Source organism: Elephas maximus, chromosome 12 (assembly GCF_024166365.1).
Source record: "Elephas maximus indicus isolate mEleMax1 chromosome 12, mEleMax1 primary haplotype, whole genome shotgun sequence".
NCBI classification, from domain to species: domain Eukaryota; kingdom Metazoa; phylum Chordata; class Mammalia; order Proboscidea; family Elephantidae; genus Elephas; species Elephas maximus.
The window spans coordinates 106,271,682-106,297,374 of NC_064830.1; the positions used below are offsets into that span (position 1 = coordinate 106,271,682).

General features: G+C 42.6%; 2 protein-coding genes across 8 annotated transcripts in view; both read right to left on the minus strand.

Annotated features, from left to right (window-relative positions):
- LOC126086696 (uncharacterized) overlaps positions 1 to 15,786 on the minus strand; it is a 53,386-nt gene extending 37,600 nt beyond the window's left edge. For 3 of the 4 annotated variants that reach the window (XM_049903254.1, XM_049903257.1, XM_049903258.1), the window contains exon 1: positions 1 to 15,786. This exon is cut by the window's left edge. The gene's annotated coding sequence lies outside the window, so the exon portion shown is untranslated. The other variant, XM_049903256.1, reaches the window with a different exon arrangement.
- The window catches only part of AUTS2 (activator of transcription and developmental regulator AUTS2), a 1,314,883-nt gene that overhangs the window by 842,077 nt on the left and 447,113 nt on the right, over positions 1 to 25,693 (minus strand). The window lies entirely within an intron of this gene.

A 25,693-nucleotide genomic window follows, 5' to 3' on the forward strand; every position in this document is an offset into this window, starting at 1 on the left:
CTACTACACTGCTCCTTTGGGAAACTAAGCTTTACTCTGTAACAGAATCTAAGAATAAAACACTGCACAAAAAGTGACAACTGCCATTATACAGGAGCCCTAGTGGCACAGTGGTTAAGTGCTTGGCTGCTAACTGAAAGGTCGGTGGTTCAAATCTACTAGCTGTTCCACGGGAGAAAGATGTGGCAGTCTCCTTCCATAAAGACTGCAGCCTTGGGAACCCTGTGGGGCAGCTCTACTCTGTCCGATAGGGCTGTTAGGAGTCGGAATCGCCTCAACAGCAGTGGATTTTTTTTGGCCATTATGTAGTTTCTTCTCTTCTGTCACATTACAGTTTTCCTGGTGGTGGTGGAGAGGGTGGTGTATTTCAAGTTTTAGTGTATCTTTCACCTCCTCAACTAAATCAGTCGCCTTGTGAGCAGAAGACACTGTTTACTTCCTAAGTAATACACAGTTTACAGTAGGTGCCCAAGAAAGGCATTTTCAGTTTCCCTGAATGAACACAGAGAAACAGGAGCAGAGGCGGTGCTCTTATTAGAAGGCAAAAATTAGGGCATCACTCAATTGTGCAGGGAATCCAGGGCCCCTGATCAATCTTGTGGGAAAATCTGTTCAATTACTCAATACCCTCAACGTGCCTTCCTCAAACGAGCACGTACAGGGGCTCAATCCATCTTCATGGCGCTACGCCACATGAACTGTTCTAACATCTAATTCTTTTTATAAAGCAGAAAATGTTTCTCAAGCTCTTTATGGCTGATTGAACTAATTTACTGTGGAATAGGCAGCAGCCTATCTTTAGATAAATGCTAATCAGGACGTTAGCACTCTCTTTGGTCTGACTGCCACCATTATGCTGAAAGGGAAGGTCAACAGCTAATAAACCCAGTTAACAAGCCATTCTGCACTTCACTTTAGCTTAACACTCTTCAAAGTTGCAATCATTAAATCCATAGATTAATTATTAGAGTCTGCCCCCTGTTTTCAGTGCACACTAAGACAAACTTGCAGTACAGTCATTAATTGAATTAACATTGTTTTTTAATCTAATTTTATAGAGTGTAAACTGAGATATGACCAAGGGGAAGACCTTCTCAGATGCCCTCACAATAAACCAACGGGAATACAGGTATCTGAGGCTAGTTTAGCTGGATAGGGACAGGCAGCCAGTCTTGTTAATGGCTTCTTTTCCCTCACAGCCCTCTCTCCCTTTCTTTCTTCCTTAAAATCTTTCAACAAGTAAGAGAAAGGCATTTTGTAGTTCTGAGAGGATAGGTTTACGCTGCAAAGAAGTCAAGTAGAAAAACAGTAAGGCCAATTGTACCATTGCCCCCATGCAACCCAGGACGAACAGTGCAGTCTCAGACAAGTGGCAGTGGGATCCCTTTCTGCCGGATATGACTAGGATAATTAGCTTGGTCCAAGGCCCCTAAGAGGCTAGGTCCTGTTGTGATAGAAAAAAAAAAGGGCTGTCAAAACATTCTCAAGTGAGACCAAAGGGCTCTAAGTTTCATTTGGAATCTAAAATCACTTCAAAATTATACACTAAAGAAATATAAGATCTGAGTAGAACAAGACGGGCAGCGAACTGGTTTAATTCATAGTTGATGATGACTACTAAGAGGCTTACTCCCTCACTGTCATCAAGTATGACAAGGAGCTCGTCCTTGTTTATTTCCCAGTAATCAATGGAAACCATTCTCTTCTTCTCAGGCAGAAAGAGAAAGGTATATGGTGAACTGTTTCATTCAAGTGGCCAATCAGCTCTTTTCTCTATTTTGCCTATTTGTCAGTAGCAAAACGAGCAGCCTAAAGAGGCACATAGAAAACCTCCAACTTTACAGCAGAAATCTGGACTGATTATCCAAGGTCCCTATATTAGGACAGGTCTATTCATGTCACAAGAATGATAACTTAAAGTAAGTATGAGCATTAACAAAGAAATTCCACACCAATTAAAAGTCTTTACTATGACAATGTAATAGGAGGCAGTAACTGGGCTGTGGCCACCCATGCAGACAGCAAATCCCCATCTCACTTCAGAAAGAACTACCCTTCCCAACATGGCCGCATGATGCAGGGAGGCGGGCCCCATTCTCAACATGGGGGTCCTGATGTGTCGGGGCCAATCATGGCAGTCCCATTCCATGGTCAGTGGCCTGTTCATAGGTGAGGATGTGATGCCATCTGGTGCCCTAAAACCTGTGGGGGATCTGCTGGGTCTTCTGGAAAGGTTTCCTTACACCTAATGAGAACATACACAGATGAACACAGGCTCTTCTGCCTTTGGATGTGGCACCTGGAACTCCTGTAGCCAACAGCACCCAACCTGGTGTGTGGTCTACATGGTAATGCTATAGATCAGGGGTCAGCAAACTACAGCCTGCAAACCAAATTTAGTCTTCTGCCCATTGTTGTAAACAAAAGTTCACCGTTACACAGCCATGCCATTCATTTACATACGTCTACAGCTGCTTTTTGCTACAACAGTCAAGGTGCATAGTTTTAACAGAGGTCATACGACCAGCAAAACATAAATACTTAACCATTTGGGACTCTGTAGAAAAAGTCTGCCAACCTCTGATTCAGACTCATTTCTAATTATTTCTTAATAGCTCACCAATACAAACCAGAATGTTCCTTCGAAGTGAGGCTGACAAGACTTCATCTCACATACTTGGAACATGTTACCAGGAGGGACCAGTCCCTGAAGAAGGATACATGCTTGGTAGAGGGTCAGCAAAAAAGAGGAAGACCCTCAACAAGATGGATTGACACAGTGGCTGCAACAGTGGGATCAAACACAGCAACAGCTGTGAAGATGGCACAGGACCAGGCAGTATTTCATTCTGTTGCACACAGGGTCACTAGGAGTCAGAACTGACTCAAAGACACCTAACAACAATAGTTGAGTACAAGCATATCTGTATGAGAGCCCAAAAAAATCCACTTTAAACAATTTTAAGTCTAGTTTTAAGAATTATAGTACTTTCTCAGAAAGGAGTGTACCATCTCACATCATGGGGACAGATGGAAGTTACTACAGCCTTTCAGCTGAAGAAGCATCCTTTGGATTTAATCCAATTCAACAAATGTTTCTTGAGCCCCTACCAAGTGCCACAATTAGTCAAATGTAATACCTGTACTTAAGGCACTCAAAGAAAAACAGACCAATAGCCCCAAATCTGCACATACCCTAAGAGAAGAGGAGGGGGCCAGGCTCTGATAGGTGTCACAACAGAAAAAACTACTGCTTTTTAGAAGGATAAAAATATCACAACTATTGGGGGATATTTCTTAAAACAGTATTCATAGAGGAAACTGAGTGATGACTATGTGCCAGGCACTGCTCTCAGTGATTTACATTTGTTAACTCTTAACACAATGACCCGTGAGGTAGATGCTACTGCCACCTCCATTTTACAGATGAGCAAAAACGAGGCACAAAAAGACAAAGTGACTTGTTCAAGGTCACATAGCTGGGTTTAGATTCCAACCTTGTCGTCTAGCTCCAGAGTTCCCACTCTTGTCCCAATTCTTTACTGCAGAGATAAATGGCATTCTAGAAGGACTGAGCAGAGGTCCAGGGCAAGGCAGGACAAACATAAGTCATTCCCTTGCCTAACGATGATCCTATTTCTGTTATATGATACTTGATTTCCTAAGGGATCAACATAAACTGCTCAATAGAAATGTATCCAGTAGGAGCACAGGTTTGATCTACTTTAACTATGTTTTATTCTTACCATGAAATTAGTAAAATCTCTTTGACAATATCTAGCAAAATCTAAAATGCACATTCCATTTTCACCAAAAGTCTTAGGTTTGGCTTACTTAAAAGCAGATCCAGACACAGGATTTGAGGTGAAGTAGCTCATCTGGGAGGTGAGCCAGAAGTATGTGCTGGGGAGCGTAGAAGCAAGACAGGGTGTCTTAATGAGCAGTTACTGCTGTGGTCAACGGTAGTTGAGTCCCGTTGGGGGTCTCTGGGGAACTGTGAAGAACATGCCTCAGAGCTGTTTCATCTAAGGAGAAAGAGACCTGGGGTATTCATTCAATAACTCCCCTCTGTCATTAGTTCACAACAGTTTCTGGGAATACTAACTTCTCTTTTTCAGTCTGCCTTACATAAAACCTGGCCATGGAAAATCTTCAGGAGTCACAGTTGCCTACAGTAAGCAGTATTCAGAGCCTGGGAATGGTGAGAGTTGAGGAGATACAGACTGGGGCGCCAATAGCATCTAACACACCCAGCTTCTTATTTATCTGTCAATCTTAATTACAGCTATACTCACACAAACATGCTTTAAAAAATAACAAAACTAGAAAGAACTAGAATGTCCACCTGGAGGGGACTAGATAAATAACCCATGTGGAGAATTCAAACAGCAGTTGGCAATACTGACCTGGAGAATGAGATAAGTCACTTCTCTCTCAAAAAAAAAAGTGGGGGGGGGGGTGAGCACAAAGAACCATACTTTTCAATCCTTGGTGCAGACTGCTATTAGCTGGTGAGTTTTTAAAACACTGATGTGACTTTCAGAATTCTCACTGAATTATTCTGGTGGGTGGGGACTCCCAAGGGATTCCACTGTAGCCAAGTGAGAACCACAGCTACAGAGCTGGGGCTCTCAAACTTGAACAAGCATCAGAACCCCCTGGAGGGCTTGTGAAAACACAGATTTTCGGCTCCACCCTCCGTGTTTCCAGTTCAGTAGGTGTTGGGTGAGGTTCTAGAAAGCGCATTCGTAACAAATTCCCAGGTGATGCTGAGGCTGCTGGTTCAGGGACCACGCTTTCAAAACCACTGATTCAGGGGCAAGATGAAGACTGAGTGGTGGAGGCAAGCCCAAAGATTCGTGAGATAGGAGAAGACAGTTAAGGAAGAAAAACTAAGAAATATGAACATCTAAGAGATATCCAAAGAAGAGGACCCAATAAGCAGTAGGGAAAGAACCAGACAAGGCTAAAATAATGAAAGCCAAGAGCAGACAGCTTCAAGAAGGAAGAATAACAAGAATTCTTAAATAACTTGAAGACCAATACATAATATCCTATAGACCAAAAAGATCACTAAGCCTCAACAAACCAGTCCCTGGCATCTGAAGGGGCATTCACCTCCTGGCCAAGTCCTTCTCTCTCTCCCTCTCCTTACCTCTGTCCTGATCATTTACAAAAAAAAAAAGTGAGTACATAGGTGTATCCATCCAGATATTTTAAAGAAGAACATACTAATGTCTATTTCCTTTAAAACAGCAGCCCTCACCCACTGGCAATTAAGCTCCTCAAAGATCCACACAGTCATCTGAAGTTGGGAAACTTTTCCAACCTGTCAAGACAAAATGCACTGGAACTGATTTACCAGACCCCACACTGGCAGGATGTGAGGCCAGCACCATCCACAAACGTCCAAACTGCTTGCTGCCGAGCTGTGGGGAACTGCCAGCCCGGATCTCCAGTCAGGCCTCGGAAGAACAAGCAAGCCTTCCATGGCGTGCGCTTTCTGACATCCTTCGGCACTGCCTGCGATGGGGGCCAGACGGAGCCAGCCTCCACAGAGGGAGCTCACAGGCTGCTCTCACCTCTGTCTGCCCAATTCCCTTTCAAGGTGTCAACAGCCGAGTGACAGGTGCTGGCAGTGACTAAAGCTACCAAGGAAGATGGAGAGAATGGCTAGGAGCCACAAGAAGAGGAAGAATATTATGACAGCTAGTGTCTACAGACGGGGCCAGCTCTTTCGGTGAAACCAAGAAGAGCTGCCTCTCCTCCCTGCCAGGGAAAGTCTGGCTGAGATTGAGTAGTAGGCACCACCAGAAGCCTTGTGCGCCAGGCCTGCAGCTAGCCATCAGTTGCCACTGATCCATCTGTGGGCTGAGCCAGTACATTAAGGGTTTGGCAGCAGACAAGCAGGCAACAGGTCAGTGAGAAGAACAGGCCAGAGGGCACTGGGGGATAATCCTCCTGACCACCTTTCATAACTAGCTCAGAAACATTCTCTTCTGACTGGCATCCTGACAGCCACTCCATTCCGTCTTCAGTTATCTAATTCAAAACCCACATTGCTCAATCAGACACCTGAGCTGCCTACTTCAGAATTACGCCCCAGTTTAAAAATAAAAAAAATGTGGAGCCCTCATCTTTTGCAATCAAGTTAAACACGGCGGAACAACCAATGATGAGGATAAGGGGGAAATACCAGGGACTCCGGAGGATACAGAGGAGGAGATAGGAGCAGGGAAGGCAGACACATCAGTGTCTGAATCCTGAGATTTACTCCTGAGTAGGTACCTAGCTGCTCTGTGAGCCTCAGTCTGCTCACCTATAAGGTAGAACTCACTCCATGCCACCTGTGGAATTGAGGAGAGGATTACGTGAAACCATAAACAGCAAGTATCCAGTGTGACACACCACATATAACGGGCACTCCATTATTGGCAGAGATTATGATGATGATTATACTGTTATCTGAAGTTCATAAACAGCACCAACGTCTTACAACCTCAATTATGTGTGAGAGACACACTGTGACAGAGAGAAAGATGCACAGAGCAACACGAATGAAGAGAATAAAGACAGAGAAAGGGAGGGAGGAGAGAGGAACATAAATGAAAATCAGGTGAACTACGGAATGAGCTTGGTGCAGGACCAAATATACCCTAGTTACTCTAATTACCCCTGTGATGGATGGAAATGCTCCCAGCACCCCCTACAAAGTCAGTCAACATTCAGGGAACTTTAAAAACATGTAATTTTGTGTTATACATGTTGATCTCAATTCACTAAATGCATCAATTTGCCACCTAGTATGTGTTTGTTTAAAGGTATATTGTTGCATCAAAACTGCATTAAGATATAACCAGAAAGGCATTTTAAGTCATTTGGTTTCTAATAAGCCCAAAACTGCCTTTCAATTCAGCCCCTGGTCCTTTTTCTTAAAACCAGGCAAAAACGTTCACCATTGAAATAAAATTTTCAAGAACCCAGAGCTCTAAGAAAAAAAAAAAAAAAAGCCTGACAGTAGTATGAGGTCATTGCTAAAAACATCCTGATGTGTTTCCATGAGACCCCTCTGACCTTAACTTAGTCCCTGAGTGATTTGTGTATGCTTTCTTATCGAAATCCCGTTTATAAGGCTCTCCCTAACCTAGTCACTACCGTTTCTCTATAAGTATTACATAACTTCACAGATTACAGAGGCGAAGGGAAACTTGTAAGGAGTTCTGATTCACAATTGTTTCTTTGTGGGTCAACATCGCCTCAGTTATACCAAAACTATAGGTTGGTCTGGATTTACAGCACAACGGATGCCCAGATGGGCTCAATCCAGTTATGCCCGGAAGAAAGACTCCTTTGCTGTGTTTATTGTTTCACTTGGAAACTAAAATGGTAAATGTTGCTTCCAATCTTCCCACCAAACTCCAGGAAAAAAATAAATAAGCAAGTAAATAAACACTATCCATGAGTCCTTACTATGGGCCAGAGAGTGTTCTAAGTTCTTTAGATTTATTAACTCATTCTCCCCACTTTATGAATGAGGAAATCGAGACACAGAAGAGTGAGAAACTCACCGTGGTCACACAGGCAGGCAGACTACAAAGCTTGTGCTCTTCAGTCACTGCTGTTGTTGGCTGCTGTCCAGGAGAACTGCTCCACAGGGTTTTCAAGGGTATGGCCTTTCGGAAGCAAATTCCAGGCCTGTCTTTCGAGGCACCTCTGGGTGGGTTCAAACCTCCAACCTTTCCACTAGTAGTCGACCGCTTAACCATTTGCACCACCCAGAGACTCCATCTTCAATCACTGTTGTTGTCAGGTGCCTTCGAGTTGGTTCTGACTCACAGCGACCCCATGCACAACAGAACAACTGACTCACAGTGACCCTACACACAACAGAACAAAACACTGCCCAGTCCTGGCTATCCTTATAATCGTTGTTATGCTTGAGCTCATTGTTGCAGCCACTGTGTCAATCCACCTCGTTGAGGGTCTTTCTCTTTTCCGCTGATCCTGTACTCTGCCAAGCATGATGTCCTTCTCCAGGGACCGTTCCCTCCTGACAACACGTCCACAGTATGTAATATGCAGTCTCACCATCCTCGCTTCTAAGGAGCATTCTGGTTGTACTTCTTCTAAGACACATTTTTTTGTTCTTTTGGCAGTCCATGGTATATTCGATATTCTTTGCCAACACCACAATTCAAAGGCATCAATTCTTCTTCGGTCTTCCTTATTCACTGTCCAGCTTTCATATGCATATGATGCGACTGAAAATACCATGGCTTGGGTCAGGCGCGCCTTAGTCTTCACTCAACTACCTCCCCTCAATATACCATCCTCTTAGCACACAAAACTATACCAAGTGACACAGGCCCACTCTGATCTCTAAAAATGAACTTAAGAAAACGACATTCAACAGGAAGTGTACCTGTAATCCTGTGAAGAATTGCCAAAGCTATCACTTGCCACTTAAAAAGTGTGAAAGAAAGTTGTTAATGATCTCAACTCAAGTTTTCCTGTTTTGCCAATTGATTAGCGATTAAGTTGTGTTCCCTTAATAGAATGGCTGGCTTTGATGTGATTTAGCAAATCAAAAAAGTATTAAAATCTATTAACCTAACACCTACCAAAGTCCAGTGCCAGCCTCTATCCAAAATGGATTCCGGGTGAACCGTAAGAGTAAAAGAAGTGCTTTCTTCCAGATCTGGCCGACTGGCTTTTGGGAAACCCTGATGGCCTAGTGGTTAAGAGCTACGTCTCCTAACCAAAAGGTCGGCAGTTCGAATCCACCAGGCGCTCCTTGGAAACTCTATGGGGCAGTTCTACTCTGTCCTATAGGGTTGCTATAAGTCAGGATCTACTCAACAGCAACGGGTTTGGTTGTTTTTTGTTTGTTTGTTTTAATTGGCTTTTGAGCAGCTGCCAGGCTCTCCTTCATGATTAAGTCACTAGCAACTCTCCCATTTCTCTGTTGTTTTTGCCACTCATGGCCGACTGGGAAATATGTCATCTAGCAGCTTCTTCTTACATCAATATTTGATTACTTTTCATGTAAAACATGCTATTAAGTTAATCAGAAAGTGACTCTCACCACAAACACCTTTTAAACAGGTCAAATTAAGATAAAAGTCCATGCTCTTTGCCTCTATCTGACTGGGACACTAACCAGAGTTAATGTCAGCATGCAGATTAAATGTCATTAAAGGCAATTTGTCACCTACACACATTTATCTCAATCTAATAATTAGCGAAAGGTCAGGGACATAAACCTGTGTCTTTGAATCTACATTTAAAAGAAATGTAGACTCAAAGCCAGGCTGAAGGCTGTATGCAAATTTGGATAATCCTAAACAAACAAGCCAATTTGGAAAAATTTAACAGAACTAAATACTAGCAGGAAGCAGTGACCCAAGAAAGGCCCACTGAGGAAGGGGAAGGAGCTGCTCTATAGACCTTATGTTCTGGGCCCCACAGCTTTATGAACCAATTTTTCTTAACATTGAGATAATTCTGCCTTTTCTACATTATTTTACTACACTGGGTATGAGGACTATTTGTTGTTACCTGGACGTGGCAGCCTAGAAAACATACAGAGGAAAACCTCAGGAGTGATGAGTTCAGAGTACCCGGTCTGGAAGCGTGGGCGAGGGCTCTTCAACCAGCTAGAGGTAACTACTTCTCCTTTGCTCCCCCCCTTCACTCCCCCACCAGCTTCACACTTCTCAGGACATAAATCTTCTAGGTAAGAGCAGACATAACAGGCAGATTAATTCTGAGAATATTGAAAAACAGATGATGAAAAGAAAGTTCAAATGGAATAGCTTAAGAGAAGTTAGAAAAGGTCCTAGTGCACCTTCTGCTGGAGTGAGGGGGCAGTGAGTGCATAAAAGAAGGGAAGAGGGAAAGCAAGCCTGTGAATGAAGGCTTAAAGGAGATGCCTTTAAGGAGCTCTGGTGGCACAATGGTTAAGCAAATGGTTGCTAATGGAAAAGTTGGTAGCTTGAATCCACCTATCGGTTCCACAGAATAAAGACGTGGCAATCTGCTTCCATAAAGGTATAGCCAAAAGAAAACCCCTCAAAACACAAAAAACCCTACAGGGCAGTTCTAACCTGTCATAGGGGTCGCCATGAATCAGAATTGGCTTGATGGCACCCAACAACAGCAGCAAGATGCGTTTCAGTGGGAAATCACTCGCTGTCAAATAACAGTAACAAAGATGCCTTTGGGTTCTACTCTTCCAAAGCACTTGAGATACATTCAACACAAAATTTACCCTTTCGTACAACATACTGTAAATAAAATGATGAACCAAACACAGTCACTGCCCTCATGACCTGATAGTCTCTCCTGGGGAGTCTGACAAAACAAGTAATTGCAAAAAATGTTTGAGTACCAACTTTGCGCAAATTCAAGACAGTAGATCTTCAGAGGTGCTCTTGACCTTTGCAGGGATGCAGATGAGTGTTGGGGTAGGGGTTCATTGATAGCCAACCCCAAAGCTGAATATTAATGTTATATTTTATCAAATGCCTTTCTAAAACAATGTTTGCTGTTGATTTGAAAAGAGGTTAAGTGGGTGGCAGGAAGCTGCCAAAGGTCCTGTTTAGACGGACAGAATTCTAAGTAGGTACCACGTCCTACAGATCATTGTGTCCTTGTGTGAGGCAACGAGCTGCCAATTGACAAACATCTGCGGAAAGAACGACTCTGCAATCAAGTTGTAGTAACATTCTCTTTTACTCTTCTCCTCTCTATCTTTGGCATATCCAGATCTGGCTGCCCTGGTCCAAATGTAACCACAAAGTGGACGTAAAAAAAAGTCAGCATCAGAACCACGGCACCGGGATACTCTGGTAATCAATGAGCATCAAGGGAGGAAAACAGGGATGAGCTACAGCAGAGCTAACAGGATTAGAGACACACATTTAGTCACCACCTAAAAGCCACAGGTACAGAAAATAACAACAGATCAACCACATGATAATAACATCCAACCAGCCCTCACATACGCCGGCATTATTCTAAGAACTTAGCTTCCACTAATCCGTATAACCTTCACAGCAGCCCTGCGAGGTAGGTGCTGTGGCACAGAGCAGCCAGGCTAACTGACCAAGACAAGAGAGCTAATACGTGGTGGAGCCAAGGCTGACCCAGGAACTCCACCTTCTAAATCTGTGTTCAAAACCACTCCATTACACTGCCAATTGTACTCTTGCTATGAACCTACTGACCCCACCAATGAAAACAAATGTAAACAGACTTAGACAAACGAAAGTATTAACAGGAAAGGCAAGGACACCTGTCATGGATTGAATTATGTCCCCCCAAAAATATGTGCATCGATTGGCTGGGCCATGGTTCCAGGTATTGTGTGACTTTCCTACATGTTGTAAATACTGCCTCTGAGATGTTAATGAGGGAGGATGGGCAGGGCGGCAGTTGTGTTAGTGCGGCAGGGCTCAATCTGTAAGACTGGATTGTGTTTTGAGGCAATCTCTTGAGATCTACAAGAGAGAAATGAGCAGAGAGACAGGGAGACCTCAGAGCACCAAGAAAGAAGCATCAGGAGCAGAGCGCGTCCTTAGACCCAGGGTTCCTGTGCAGAGAAGCTCCTAGTCCAGGGGAAGACAGAGGAGAGGGACCTTCCTCCAGAGCCAACAGAGAGAGAAAGCCTTCCCCTGGAGCTGACTTTGGACTTCTAGCCTACTAGACGGTGAGAAAATAAATCTCTCTTTATGAAAGCCATCCACTTGTGTTTTTCTGTTATAGAAGCACTGGATAACTAAAACGACACCCCAAAAACTTTTACAAAAGTGAAGTTTTAAGGTTAAGGCATTCTCTCTCCCACTATAAGCAACTCACCAAGTCAGATTACAGATATATCTCACTTACGTGAGAATGTTGTTCCCACTACAAATTACATCAGATTTTTGGAGCTCTACTTGCTATTTGAGTCCCTGGGTGGTACAGTTAACATGCTCAGTTGCTAACCAAAAAGTTGGATGGTTTGAGTCCACCTAGAGGACCTCGAAAGACAGGACTTGCAATTTATTTCTGAAAAATCAGCCATTAAAAACCCTATGGAGCAGTTCTACTCTGACACACATGGAGTCATTATGAATCAGAATCCACCCAACAGCAACTAGTTTTGCTTGCTATGTATAAGAAATCTGATTGAAAATAGTTGTAAAGCCAAGATCTATTTTGTGGAGAAAAGGGTAGGTGACAGAGAGAAGATTCCTGCACAGGAATCAAATCAGCTGACATGCCAGTGACCTTCATTAAGTCATTTTACCTCTTCTCAGCACAACAAAATCTGCTGAAATTTTCCCTCTCCTTGCTGGTTTGACTTCACTCTTCAGTCACCTGGGGTTGGTGCCCCAAGGTTACCTTTGTCCCTGGACCCATGTTCTTTCTGGTTTATCCGAGGTAAACATACAAAAATCAGCTGGATTCCTCTACGTCAACAAAGAGAACTTCAAAGAGGAAATCACCAAATCAGTACTGTTTACAATAGCCCCCAAGAAGATAAAATACTTAGAAATAAATCTAACCAGACACGTAAAACACCTATGCAAAGAAAACTACAAGACGCTACTGCAAAAGAAACCTACTTAAGTGGAAAAACATACCTTGCTCATGGATAGGAAGACTCAACACTGTGAAAATACCAATTCTACCCAAAGGAATCCACAGATACAATGCAATCCCGGTCCAAATTTCAACATTTTTTAACGAGATAGAGAAACAAATCACCACCTTCAATATGGAACGAAAGAGGCCATTGATAAGTGAAGTATTACTGAAGGAGAAGAAAAAAAGTGCAAGACCTCACACTACCTGATTTTAGAACCTATTACATACTGCCACAGTAGTCAAAACAGCCTGGTACTGGTAGAACAGATACATAGACCAATGGAACAGAATTGAGAACCCAGATGTAAATTCATCCACCTATGAGCAGCTGATATTTGACAAAGGCCTAAAGTCTGCTAAATGGGGAAAACACAGTCTCTTTAACAAATGGTGCTGGCATAACTGGATATCCATCTGCGAAGAAATGAAACAAGACCCATACCTCATACCATGTACAAAAACTAATTCAAAATGGATCAAAGACTGAAATACAAAATCTAAGAGGATAAAGATCGTGGAAGAAAAAATAGGGACAACACTAAGAGCCCTAATATATGGCATAAACAGAATATAAAACATAACTAACAATGCAGAAACACCAGAAAAGAAACTACATAAGTGGGAGCTCCTAAAAATTGAACATTTATGCTCATTAAAAGACTTCACCAACAGAGTAAAAAGACAACCTATAGACCGGGAAAAAAAATCTGGCTATGACATATTCCAGCAGGGTCTAATCTCTAAAACCTACAAGATACTGCAAAACCTCAACAACAAAAAGACAAATAACCCAATTAAAAAATGGGCAAAGGATACGAACAGGCACTTCACCAAAGAAGACATTCAGATGCCCACCAGATACATGAGGAAATACTATCATAAGCCATTAAAGAAATGCAAATCAAAACTACAATGAGATAGCATTGCACCCCAACAAGGCTAGCATTAAACCAAAAAAATACGAAATAATAAATGTAGGAGAGATTGTGGAGAGACTGGAACACTACTTATACACTGCTGGTGGGAATGTAAAAAGGTACAAGCACTTTGGTAGTGGATTTAGTGCTTCCTTCAAAAACTAGAAATAGAAGTACCATACAATCCAGTAATTCCACTCCTTGGAATATATCCTAGAGAAATAAGAGCTATCACACAAATAGATACTTGCATACCCATGTTCACTGCAGCACTGTTCACAATAGCAAAAAGATGGAAACAACCTAGGTGCCCATCAACAGATGGAATAGATAAACATGATGGCATACTACACAAAGATAAAGAACAATGATGAATCCCAGAAACACCTCACAGCGTGAATGAATCTGGAAGGCATTATGCTGAGAGAAATGAAGTCAGTCACAAAAGGACAAATATCGTATGAGATCATGTTATAGAACTCAAGAGAAGGTCTGAACATAGAAGAAAATATTCTTTGATGGTTATGAGGGTGGGAGGGAGGGAGAGAGAGGAATTCACTAACTAGATAGTAGACAAGAATTACCTTAGATGAAAGGAAGGACAACACATGATTACAGGGGAAGTCAGCAAAACCGGACTAAACCAAAAGCTAAGAAGTTTCCTGAATACAACCAAACACTTTGAGGGACAGAGCAGCATTGGCGGGGGTCTGGGGACCATGGTTTCAGGGGACATCTAGGTCAATTCTCATAACAAAGTTTATTAAGAAAATGTTCTGCATCCCACTTTGGTGAGCGGCGTCTGGGGTCTTAAAAGCTTGGGAGCAGCCATCTAAGATGCATCAATTGGTCCCAACCCACATAGAGAAAGGAGAATGAAGAACACCAAAGACACAAGGAAAATATGAGCCCAAGAGACAAACGGGCCACTTAAACCAGACTCTCCAGCCTGAGACCAGAACTAGAAGGTGCCTGGTTACCACCAATTGTCCACCCTGACAGGGAACACAACGGAATCCCTTATGGAGCAGGAGAAAAGTGTAGTGCAGAACTCAAATTCACGTAAAAAGGCCGGACTTACTGGTCTGACTGAGGCTGGAGGAACCCCAGAAGACATGGCCTCTGGGATCCCTGTTAACTCAGAACTAAAAACATTCCTGAAGCCCATTCTTCAGACAAGGATTAGGCTGGACTCTAAAATAATAATAATAATAATACATATGAAGAGTGTGCCTCTTAGTTCAAGTAGATATAAAAAAAAAAAAAAAAAGTAGATATACACAAGGTTAAATGGGCAGCTCTTGACCAGAGGTGAGATGAGAAGACAGAAAGGGATAGGAGTTGGTTGAATGAACACGGGAAGACCTGAGTGGAAAGGGGGAGAGTGCGGTCACATTATAGGGATTCCAACTAGGGCCACATAAAAATATGTATAAATTTTTGTATAAGAAATTAACTTAGGCTGTAAACTTTCACCTGAAGCACAGACACACAAAAAGAATACTATCCTGATGAACTTCAAGGACAGTTCTCAAAAGGGGTTAAAAAAAAAAAATCATACAAAAGTATTTTCAGAGAAGCCAGCTAAACTAGGGAAGTAATTTGCATTTCTATGGGAGGCATAATGATGGTTTAATTCTGGGAGGCTGCATGAGACTGAGACCAAGGAAGTGAAATGAGCATCCAAAAAAATCCCCCCCAAAACACACCAAAAATAAAAACCTAGGTTCCATTCTCACCCCTCCTTACAGGCTCAGATGACTACTAAAGAGTCCAACTCTCCATGCCTTGGTTTCTCCCAACTTGATCACTATATCCTTCCAAAATGGTTCCGAATGGGATTAGTCTTTACTATTCAATAGAAAAAAAGCATCACGATGCAACTGAGTGTTTCTAATTTTAACTCTAAAGACGAGCTTCCTGTGGGCATTTTGACAGCCATGGCAAGTTTATCTGCAGAAAAAAACTGAAAACACTTGTGTGCATGCGGATAGCCCTCTTGGGTTGCAGTGACCACCCTGAAGGGCAGGGGCCAGTGTGGAGACCTGCACTGGGAATTCCTGTTTGCACAGACAGGCCATTTGGCCTTCCATGAGATGACGGCAGAAAGCTCAGAGGAGCCCCACTCTGACCTGGAGCTGTGGCCAAGACTGCAATGTTTAAAGGTTACAGTGATTAAGCACTGTGATTAATTTAGTCTCAGCAAAATCAATTCCACTCAACCGCAAATCTTGAATTTACGTGCCAGAGCATGCTAAACTTGGCTCTGATCAATATAGTCTCAAACTCACAATCCTCTCCCACCCTCCCATCCCTAATCTCTCCCTCCCAAAACAAGAAAAGTATATTATGGAGCAAAGGACAGAAAACTTTACATTCATTTTAGCAAAGTTAACATAACTTTTTTTTTGGTGGGGGGGGCTAAATATTATCTCATTCCTTTCATTTGGTTATGTTACAAAGGATGAAAAGGTTAAACTTTAATCTAGATTTCTGCCTAATGCCTAGAGATTTGAAATCTGTCTAAGAGTTGAGGTTTCATGGCATTGCCAAATCAGTTTCTATCACACAAACCCACTAAACCCAGTGCGGATGAGTCAACTGTGACTCATAGCCACCCTAAAGGACAGAGTAAAACTGCCCCATGAGATTTACGGAAGCAGATTGCCACATCTTTCTCCTGAAGAGCGACTTGTGGGTTCAAACCGCTGATCATTCAGTTAGCAGCTGAACACTGAACCACTGAGCCACCGGAAGTAGTTTCCTTTATCACATATACCCTTTATGAGAATGGAGATCCAATGGAAGCTACACACACCACAGTAGATGTTATCTTCACTCACGCACCACACCCCAGCCTACAATAATAAAAGTTTGTCCAAGAAAATGTATGATTTCCTTCCCTTCTTCCCCCGGTGAACAATGTGTGAAGAAAGGAATGAGCCATGTGACAGAAGCAAAAAACCAAGTTAAAGTCCTCACAGCCCCTCTCTAGCTCTCTGACCAATCACCCACAAATTCCTCATTTCTGGGGTATATTATCCAGACCAACTATAGTCCTCAGAAGCAGCCACAATGGATTCATCTTCTCAGTCACCTCTCTCTCTCCTCCAGATCTCCTCCTAAACCACCACACAATCTTGGCGGTTAAACAAGGGGGGAAAAAATTACTTAAAAGGGTTGGAGGTTAACAACTATTGTTCTCTACTTGTCTTGAACAAAAGAGAAAGAAGAAATCCAAGGCCTCAGAGAAGAAAGCAGTCTACAGGACTCACAGTCTACACAAACCAGTCTCATCTACCCTGAGACAAAGACAGTGCCTGGCTACCACTAGTGACTGTTCTGAGCAGGGCCTTGATAGATGGATCTGATAGAAAGGGAGAAATGTGGACCAGAACTGAAATTATTAAAAAGTTCACACTTAATGGACCATTTGTGAATTGTGGTATTGGCAAAGAATATAGAATATACCATGGACTGCCAAAAGAACAAACAAATCTGTCTTGGAAGAAGTGCGGCCAGAATGCTCCTTAGAGGCAAGGATGGCGAGGCTGCGTCTTACATACTTTGGACATGTCAGGAGGGATGAGTCCCTGGAGAAGGACACCATGCTTGGCAGAGTACAGGGTCAGCGGAAAAGAGGAAGACCCTCAACGAGGTGGATTAACACAGCGGCTGCAACAATGAGCTCAAGCATAGCAACGACTGTAAGGATGGCGCAGGACTGGGCAGTGTTTCGTTCTGTCATACATATAGTCGCTATGAGTCGGAACTGACTCGACGGCACCTAACAGCAACAACAACAGTTAGTTAAGGACAGTGACTCATTTGGTGCTTTTTGGATTTAAAATGTTTGCCCCTCTAAGCTCCCTTTTGACCTGAGAAAGTGAGAGGAGGCCTTAGGTTTGGAGTCTTCCACAGGGAACAGTACCTAACCAGAACCTCATATATTTTAATTGCATTATATCCATTTTTACAGTTTCTTTCTCATGACAAGTGGTACTTGCCTTCTGTTTACTACAGTGATAAAATATTCCCTTTTGAATAAATGTATTTAAGCCAAAAAACAAACAAAAACACACATGCACAATTAATTTAAAGAAAACTGCTGAGTAGATAACTATAGAGCTGAGACTCCAAAATGACAAAAGCTGAGGAGGGCTCTTGGTGATACCCGGCCACAGGAGACATCCTCAAGTTGGCAAGCTGAGAACCTGGAAACTTCTCCAGCTCATCCCCACAGCTATGTCCACCCCCCAGTTCACCTCCTGAGGGACAAGAACGGCTCTCATTAATAGTCTGACAGTCAGAGGTGGAAAGGGGAGCATGGGAGGAGGGCAAGTCAGTGAAGTTGTCCAATCATAGAGTTTCCCTGCACAGGGGAGTCAAGAGAGTGGAAAGCAGTATTTATCTACACAGAGTTCCTGTGTCTCAGCTTAGCTTCCAGACTGGGGGCCTTCTCATCTCCTCTGCTGCCCACTCTCAGTTTAACAAAATGGGGCTTTCTGTAGACAGGTTTCACTTTCCCTGGCCAAGTTCATCTGCAAGGCTTACAGCCAGTAAATGGGTCCTACCAGCTTTGGAAAAGACAGCAGGTCTCAGTCCCAGCAAGAGATTAATAATCACACCGCATTCATTACATGACAGGTAGGTCAGCTGCAAGCCACCTGCACAAACCATCTTTCCATTTCCAGCTGCTTCCCCACGCTTTCACTCCTTGCTGCACCCAACAGCAACGGGAACTGAGTTCTTCCAATAAAGTGTGTTTTTAGTGAAATGTGCTAACTCCTATAAAAGGCAACCAAACGGAGACTGCCTGTATAAAACATTCTTTCTCCTCTTCCTCCCCCCATTTCTCTACCCCTGGCCCCAGCCACAACCGTGCACAGAGAAACGTGCATGCAGTCCTTCCAGTCACACAGCACTTACTTCTCTACAACCCAAACTCGAGAAAATCCTCTTGGGAAACCATCATGTTTTACCTTTGACACCCACTGCAGAAGTACTTTAAGTTATAAATACACTCCAGCTCGCTGGCCTGAAAAGCTGTCATCACGCACTGATCATATCACATCATTTGTTTTCAACTGAAGGGCTTGCGCAAGATGTCTGCTAAGTATCCGCATGGTGTGCTTTCAAATATTAAGCTTAATCTGATCTTCCTAATTAAGACGATGAAGTTAGAATCTTCTAATACCATTCACTGAACAACTAACTGCCATTAAAAATACTGACATTACTATCTACGTTGGGGCAATGAAAGACATCACTCCCCACCCCCAGTAACAATGAGGTCTACACACACAGAACACACTGAGGGCAAAGAATGTGGGTAATACTAAGGGAAGGGTCAGGGAGAAACAGAAAAAGGACACACATTCACACAGAAAAACAAGGAGAAAAAGGGACAAGGAAGTAAGAGAGATGAAAAGGAAAAAGAAGAGGCTGGAGGAAGAAAAGTGAGAGAATGATCAGAAATGAAGAAACTATAGAAAATTCTTGACTTCTGAACACTCCACTAAAACAGTAGCCTATATTTTTACATGACGTATTCCAGAAAATTGATTTTAAAATCATATGTGAGTTAATCAACAGGCTTATATGTTTATAAAGACGGCTCCTTTCCAGAGAGCTAAAAATATTATGACTCACACAGGCAGAAAAGAATTGCCCTAGATAGCAGGGCCCAGGGGCGACAGGCAGCCATGCGGAGACCCCGCTTCCTCCAGCCAGGCCTGCTTGTCTACTTCCTCCAACTCACCCACCACCCCTGCCCTAGGGGCCCAGGGAGGCTGTCAAAGGGCACCTATTCATGAACTCTCTGCCCCCTCCTCCCTCAATGAGAGGATGCCAGCCAGAACCCACACTGTCACTGCTCTGCAGGGAGTGAGGGCTGGGTGAGGATAAAGGAGTTGGAGAGCTTAGCATTAGGAGGGGAAGCCCTCCCTGACTGACAACCCTAACACAGCAGCTTTGGGTCCCTTCCAGCTGACAGTGAAAAGGCTCAATGCGGCCTCACCTTGCACTCCTCCTCCAGTGTGTACGAGGCTCATGGGACATATGATGTCAGCTAAAGATTCGGCGGGCAGAGAAGTACTCTCTATACCCCAAAGACAGGCCAGCATGGTGGAGGCTCCACCTTCAGCAAGGGCTGTGAAGCTGCATGGCCACTCTGAAGCTTAAAATTCACAGGTGGCCAGGTGGAATATGAGAGAAGCACTTGCCATATGCAAAGAACTGTTCTGAAGTAAGAAAAGATGACAAAAAAGCCAAGGATTGCTCGCTCAGGCCACCAACAGTACTAAAGATCCGGGCCACCCACCTTCCATCTATACACAGTCCAAGTAGCTAAGGTTTCAACAGGACTCAGGACCCTCTGGGTAACTTCCAGTTGGTTAAGTCAACTTCTCTAGGGCTAATTTGGGACATAATACTTCTATCATCCACATCATGGGAAAATGGTTTTCAAGTTCCAGAGGTGACTTACAAACCACTTTGTGGAACACAGTCCTTGGTGAGCTAAATTAGATGAGAGGAAACACGAGTGGAAATGAGGGAGCCCAAGGGGTGGGAAAAGGTACGAGGGGAAGGAGAAGAGAGGCGAGGCGGGGCCAACGCCAGCTCTGTTTTATTAAGATTCAGGTCCTCTGACATGCCAGCACTGCATGTCAATTCCAGAACTAAGCAAGCTGGAACACAACTCTTATCTGAAGCACAACAGACCTTATCAAAGTGACTGAGTGACCACTTCCAGCCTCAGTGGCTCTTCTCAGGCTTTATTTAGGCCTAGGTGAAAACAGAGCCCTTGGGAGAAATCCTGTCCTTTTCCTAACATCCAATCAACACTTGGTAGCCCTTGCTCCTCTTTTAAAGCTATACCCCCAGTAAAAGTTACTGGTGATCTGGGAGACCTCTATGACTAAAGACTGAATCAAGTACATGCTAAGAATGACTCAAGTAACTCAAGTAAAGCTCTCCCTTGACTATTCAACAAGAAAGCTCTGAAAAAGGGCTCTAGGCTGTCCTTTCAAGTGTCTCCTCTTGACTTGAAGTCCTATTACGTGAGCATTCTTTAATGGATATATTCCGTTTGGCAGGTTATCCAGTTTGGGTGTAATTTAAGACCTTTAGGTGGAAACAACCAAAAGGTTTTAAGATGAGTATATATATCCTTACAACCTTGCCTTGGTCTGGACAGGCTAGGTGATTCTGTGGTACCAACTACAAAATTTCAGTGGCTGAAAACAACAAAGGTTTATTTCTCATTCACATTATACGTGTATCATGAGTCAGCAGGGGCTCTGCTCATCATACTCATTCAGGAATCCGGGATGATGGAGCAGCCACCATCCTGACATCACTAACCCTCATGTAAAGAAAAAAGAACATGGTAAATACACAGCCAGAAGCCCTGGTCATATCTCAAAGTCAAACCAAGTCACATGGCCACCCAAACTTAGCGTGGTCAGAGGTTGAGCCTACCACACGCAGAGAAGAGACAGACAGCTGTATTTCCAGACAGTCTTAAAAACTACCACAATGTGTAATACTGTTTTGGGTACATCTGAATATCAAACTTCCATAATATTAACTATAAACTGAGGTACAAATTTTTCTTACCCTATTCCTTCAAATTATGGAAAAAGACCACCATTAGCAGTTTGAGGGTAGAAGACAAACTTGACAACTCTACCTCGTCGTTTACTTTCACCTGGACTAGGACCAACAAGGAAATCCTGGTGGTGTAGTGGCTGAGAGCTATCCCTACTAACCAAAAGGCTGGCAGTTCAAATCCACCAGGTGCTCCTTGGAAACCCTATGGGGGCAGTTCTACTCTGTCCTATAGGGTCGCTATGAGTTGGAATCAGCTTGACAGCAATGGGTTTTGTTTTGTTTTGTTAGGACCAATGAAGATTGTTTTTCCTTTTACTGAAGATGGCCTTCATCATACTGCAGAGGCATATTAAAAATAAATAAATAAGGCTCATATGATCCAACTTGGTTAGTTAGAACTACGTAGCAGCGAACAGAGAAGATGGGTACGACTGTTAGTCCCCAGGGAGGAATAGAAATAAAGTCTCACATTTAAAAGATACTTCACAATTTTAAAAAATATTTTGACATATGTCACTCTGGGCAGGCACCTAAAACAGATTCTTCAGCACGTTAAAGGTGGGCTAGGTAGATATGCAAATTGCTTTAAAAAATAGAAGATCTGGGAACTCACAAAGTCAACGCGGGTCTCAGAAGAGCTAGGCTGGAACCCAGTTTCGTCATTTACAAGCCACGTGACCTTGGGCAAGCTTTTTAACTGAGTCTCATCTTCCTCATATGTAGAGTGGAGGTAACAATACCTCGGGACTCAAGTACTTCACAGGGTATTATGAGGACCAAATAAAAACATTTACCTCAAAACACTTCTCAGGTTGTAAACCTGGTATCACTTTTATTACAGAAGATGTTTGTCACTGGTAGGTGCACTTAATGTTTGTATAAAACCATGGAGGGAAATGCAAGGATCCAATTTTTTCCTTAAATGAAGTCTAAGTAACCTTAACCTTTTGGGATCAGTAGGTTATTATATAGGTTATTATGTTTTATATAGGTTATTATGGAAACCCTGGTGGCGTAGTGGTTAAGTGCTACGGCTGCTAAAAGGCTTGTTGTAATTCAGAAAGAACACAGCTCACTTGTGTTTTAACCGATATTATTTCCAATCTTCGCAGTCCGGTAACTGAACAGTTCACCTAGGCCTGTAAAATCTTACCTTGTTTTATTTATTTTCTCCAGTGATGCTCCTCAAATACCTCAGAATTAGAAGTGGACACAGACTATGCCCATATGGGCCATACATAGCCAGTGCTTTGTTTGCTCCAACTCTGTACTTTACAATATGAAAAACAAGAACAGGAACAACATAAATACTTTACATCATCTTTACACAGATTTCAAGAATTCAAAGGACTGAAAATCTTCCGTGATGCAAGTTCATGTTATTTCTGTTAACTCTGCTGACAGAGTTTAGACCTAGCTATGCAGTCAGGTCACAAAGTAGGGGTGCGGCCATGCTGTGTGGGGTGTGGCCCTTCTGATGCTAACAGCTGGCTGCTTTCAGCAAAGAAGCTCCCAGACCATTTTATAAACTTACTATCATTAAAGTCTAGTATAGGGCTAATACTAGACAGATCACTGACACAGAAAAGTTAGCTTACACAGAGAAGAGCAGGTAAAAGAAAGGAATGTATAATAAAGCAGGTCTGAGAAGAATAGTAGAATATACCGTGCGTGACTGCATGACATTGAAAAAATGCATCGCAAAAAGGAAGTATCACCTGTCAACGAAAACAATAAAGTAAGGGTCTCACCTCACAACATAGATCAAAATGAATTCCAGATTTGAATTAAAGAGTTGGCTATAAATAATAAAACCAAAAGATAAAACACAGGCTACATAACGGATTTGTGGAAGAGGGATACAAACAAAAATATAGGACTTGTAGATACTTATAAATATTGTATCCACAAAAAAGACAAAAACATTTTTAAACAAACATGACAAAGTGTTAATAATATATGAGTTTGAACCAAAAAATAATAACAATAAAATAACTGTCCAGTAAGAGAATGTGCACAAGATAGGAACAATTTATAGGTCAAATGCAAATTATCAATAAACACATGAAATATGCATAGTCTCTCTAATAACAAAAGACGGGCTAATAAAGGGAACCATCAATCCATTCACCCCAAACATCTCTAAAGATCAAATACTTCTGGTAATATTTGAGAAGGGCCAGAGTGCAGTAAGTATTCTTATACACTGTGGAAAGTGTCAACTGATAGAAAGTATCTAACAGGAGTCTTCAAAATATTCAGACCCTTTAAAGAGAAGATGTCGAAATGCTGAAAACTGACGTGGAGTCTGACCGCCTGGGTTCAAATCCCAGCATCACCTCTTACATGCTGCACGACCTCGGGCAAACTAGTTAACGCTTCTCAGCCTCATTTTTTTCCGTGTCTAAAATGCAAAGTAACCCTTACTCTCTAGTACTGTTGTGAGAATTCACACGTGTGAAGCAGGTAAAGTACTCATCGCACTATGACATAATAAGTGTTCAATTAATTTTAGCTATTGGCATTATCGATCGTTATCTATCATTACTACCACTGTCACCAAATCCATTCTAGAAAATGACCAAAGTATTCAGGTAAATGTATAAGTACAGGAGAGAAATAAACACACCCAGCTCTGCTGCGAAAGGATTAAGCAAATATACCAATTGTAAGAGTGGTTATTATGGACTGGCAGATGATTCTACTTTTGTACCACAGATCCTTCTTCCTATGTTCTGTTTTCTACAAAGAATACAAGTTACTTTCATACTTAAGGAAACATCAATTATTTTGAGGAGGGAAAAAAGGAAAATGCTCCTCCTTGTGGTTATTTTTCTACTTTGTAACCATAAATGTAATAAAACCAAGATTGTTTCCATTAAATATCTTCCCCAGGTGTAATGCATTCTCAGTATTATTTCTAAGTTCTTATCCTCATGGAAGAATTCAATCAAAATTTCAATAGGTGTAAAAAGATCAATTAAGGAAAAGCATCTAGCCCTGCAAAAAGACAGTGTATCAACTGTGCCAACTCTACCTCACTGACACCTGGGGAGGCAAACAGAGGACATCAAGAGAAACCCTACAGAAAATTCAAAGTACAGAGAAATCATGATCAGAAATCCTAATGTTCTATGGCACCCAAGGCACGATGTTCACTCTCGCCATCAGTGCCCTTTTCCTCAGTGGCTGCACAGTCCAAGGGAGAAACAAGATGGCTGCATCAGCAGGGACGAGGTTTCCGTTAAGGCATATGACCATTTTATGCAGGTAACTCGCCAGTGAACTTGTTTAGAACCGGGGGGAAAATTATCAAAGCTCTTGTACCATCTGTCTGTGGAAGGGAGGAAAAAAAAAACAACAGCTGTTGCAAGAAGTAGCAAGATGTTGGTCCTGGGAGTGACAAGATGGGAAATGACAGGAAACAGCTTTTCACTCCTCGAACAGCAAAAGAAGCATGCAGCCTGTGTTCCAGTGTTTGAAAACCTCCAGATGCAGGCTCTCGGCTCACATTTCCATATCTTTGTTCAGACAGCATCTGAAAGCCTGCCTTCCTTTCTTCAAGAGCTCTCTTTCTTTGCAGGGACATACAAAGCCATCAAACGCAGGCTTCTCCCCCTCCTCCTTTCTCTTACAGGCAATGGGGAATGAATTTTAAGCATCACCATGGAAGGAAAAATATGTACAAATAGTATCATGTGAGCCTCTGCAAAACTTTTTCCAATGGTCTCTTTCAAGATAAATTTGCCATGTGCTCTGGTTTCTGTCATTTGGTAGTTAATACTAGGTTTGGAGTAGAACTTTTAAGGAGCTGAGGAATAAAAAACATACAAAGCCAAGGGTTCTGGGGACGGGACACCCAGTGCATCAACCAACCCCTCGGAAATGGCGGCCACGCCTCTCTAACGGCTGAACGAAGCACGAACATGTGCCTCCACGTGCTTGCGTCTGGTTCCACTTTAAAAGCTCAGGTTCATGAAGTCAGAAAAGCGGCTGTGTTATGTACACAATACCAAAATAGTCCAATGTCAGGATTTCAAAGGAATGGCAGACAGGCACACAGAGTTAATCCAAATTCTGAGTTAGAGTTGCCCCATATGCCAAACCTATAAAACCAATTCCCAAAGAACTCTGGAATGTGCACATAAAATATACTAAAATTACACTGAGTGACATTTAAAACTTTATTTAAGGCTACAGACCTCATTTGGGAATTTAAGGGTTTCAGGCTCCACACGTGATTTCTGAGTCTCACCTGCCCCTTCTGTGCCTTTGTGACTCTGTACAGGTGGTACCCCATCCCAAGGGCCTTCCTCTTCTTCCTCAGGCCAGCTCAGCCTTTCAGACTAGCATGCCTTCTTGGAGAGTTAATCTTTCCCCTGAACTCAAGTAGCGTGTGTCTAACAGCCTTCTAGATGGTAATGTCTCTGTTTAGAGGCTGGTTTATCACAATTCACAGTGAGATCCCCAAGGAAAGAGGCCATGTCTTCTTGATCTTTATACACCAGGACCAATGCTAGACAGTCATT